This window comes from Alosa alosa, chromosome 14 (assembly GCF_017589495.1).
Source record: "Alosa alosa isolate M-15738 ecotype Scorff River chromosome 14, AALO_Geno_1.1, whole genome shotgun sequence".
Taxonomy (NCBI): domain Eukaryota; kingdom Metazoa; phylum Chordata; class Actinopteri; order Clupeiformes; family Clupeidae; genus Alosa; species Alosa alosa.
The window spans coordinates 25,613,918-25,616,681 of record NC_063202.1 but is presented as its reverse complement, the minus strand read 5'-3'; positions in this window follow the sequence as shown (position 1 = coordinate 25,616,681).

The window sequence follows — 2,764 nt, the reverse complement described above, 5'->3', positions numbered from 1 at the left end:
TTAATGTGAGGCGAGGTCCTGGTTCTCTTCCTGGATGTCTTCACTAATGTCCGTCTATTTGTTGCATTTGAAGGAAATTCGACATCTAAACATTTACATAGACCTCTATAATTTCAGGGAGAACAATATAATGCAGAGTATGTCCATTTCCAATAAGGCAGTAGTGTTAACAAGTGCTGAGAGCAGAGAGGCTGTAAAAGACCTGAGGCCATCATTTTTGAGGAGGTGTCAAAAGGGACATCCTGCCAGGTGTTGGCACTGTCATGGCAATTGTTTTCTAAGTAATATGCACTGAATTTAGGGAAATTAACACACAGAAGGATTTGCAAAGTGATCACATGTCTTTACTGGTATTACTGAGAGAAAATATTGAACAAGGAAGACAAAACACTAATCCTGAAAATATTTAAACATTTGAAATCAGTGCAATCACTGTAACTGAAATAGAGTAGCCGGTTTGCCTGTAAGGTCTGGCCACTGGTGATGGCAAGCTTCAAGTCAAAATGTTTTGAGGTTGTTTTCATTTGTTTGGTGTGTCAGAGGTATCAGCAATAATGTGTATTCAAAACCTGCCATATTAAAAAGGCAGTGCAGAGTGTATCCACCTAAAATCATCTACAGATGAAAGATATGAAGGAAAATGTTAAAACAAAATGAAAAATGTCGATTTTTGTCTTTCAAAAAGAAAGCAAACAATGGCAAACAACAGGGCATTCAATGCACCACTGTTTATGTTGAATCAGACACTTTGCAAAGTTTTTGTCCTGCTCAAACTCAAGTTATTTCCAGTTTTGTTGCATCCTAATGGCCGTAGACTTTGAGTTCATTTAAAGGTAAAAAGTTAAAATTGCCATAGGTCATCGCACCTAGCAATCCCCCAAGTGGTCAGATCCACCCTAAAGATGGGTGAGAGAACCTTAGTATGAGCAGGCTTTCCAGACTGTAATCTTAGCGAAAACTTGAGAACCACCAGACAGAGCTAGGCTAGATATACAATATTTTTCATATAAAATTGCACAGTGAAAGTGAATAGTATGTTATATTGAATTGCTATATATATGCAGAGGAAAAGAAACCATTTTAGTATCATAAGCACACTATTTGAAATTAGATCATATTTTCATTATTCTCACTTCAACAAAGACACAAATCTTGTGCAATAATAACACAGCCCTGTGACATGGCTGTGATTGTCAGTAGCCTACCGATGCATGCCATGGACCAGGCTGAGAGGTCTGCACTCGCTATTAAGGATAATGAGCTCACTTTACAAATAAAGAAGTGTCAAGTTCCAAAGTCCTGCTGTTTCTCAAAAGGGCTCATTTGTTAGTGGGGCAGTGGTATAGATACTAGCCAATTTAGGCTGAGGTTGAAGCCAGTCTTGTGCAATCCACAAGAGTCTTGCTGTCAGACATGAAAACAATGTCAAATTAGTGCTAGTGTGTTTGATACAAATCCACGAGACAATGACACAGATAAAGAAGTAAGGATGGGCATAGTGACATGTATTTCCAAAACTGGATAAGATATATATATTGTTTTACAACAGTAGAAGTTATCCTTCAAAAGAGAGCACTTGCTGTCTCCTCAAAACTTTTTGTTAATTTTGTAGTTTTTGTTATGTAAACCAAGGTGTAATATTTAGTAACATAAACCTCATTAGCTTTTGATTATCAAATACCAAATAGATTTGACATGAGGAGTAAGATGGTTTTAATCAAATGTGTAAAATGAGATGAATAACAATCACCAAAACTTTTTTAAACTAAATTTATAGAGAAAACTTTTTCCCAAGAGACTTGGTAAGATTACATAATATGTGTGGTAGCCTACTCTGATTCTTTTGTGTGGCATTCCTGAGAAAACATCCTGACAAAAGTGAATTGATTGTATTGTTGAGCAGGTATCTATAAACTAGGGCACCATAGAAGAACTTCAAGTGACAAGGCCAACCATTTGAATGGTAACATTAGCTGAAGTTAGAAGAAAACTGGGAGCTGAAGTTGTGAAAAGGCCAGAGGTATGCAGGGTTATCTTCCCATATTGAATAGCCTCCTCAAGCACAGTAGAGAATAGCATGAATCTGGTGCTTCACTGAAATGCCTTTTAATCACAATGTTAGGTCGAAATAGGTTTCTGTATATTCTTTTGTAAACCAGGTAATGTCTTACCATAACATTTCTTAAGTGAGATTTTAGAATTAACATCTATCTCTCAATTAACATGACTGAATGAAAAATAGATCTTAAATGCAAGGATTTCCCTCATTTCAGAAATGTTTTACCTCATTTGTGTGATATTCTGAACTGCTGTTCATTCTGTTAGCTGTTAGAGTTTGTTGGAAAAAAACTTCTCATCTGAAAAATACTTGCCATGGAATTGATGGCTAAATTCTCCATTGATTAATGTTTTGTGTATATTTAGGGCCATCTGTATCAGTGGCTACACCTGGTATTGATAAACATTTAAGATCATCCCAGCACTAAATAAAAAAAAATCCATTAGAACTCTGATGTTGCCTGTTTAAAGACATGACTCTCTTTTCTTTATGTTCTTGATAGGTTACAGTGATAATGTAGCCTGACTGTATTCTAACTCAGGGTGTAGAATTGAGAGCAATACCACTTTAACTTTTGAAAGAGGTGGGAGGGATTTAAAACAAGGAAAAGTTGGTTGGGCGGTGTTAACATTAATATGAATGAGCTGTGCTGTCCCTTAGAGACAGGACCACCTGAATGTGACAGATTTTACAGAAACCAAGAGA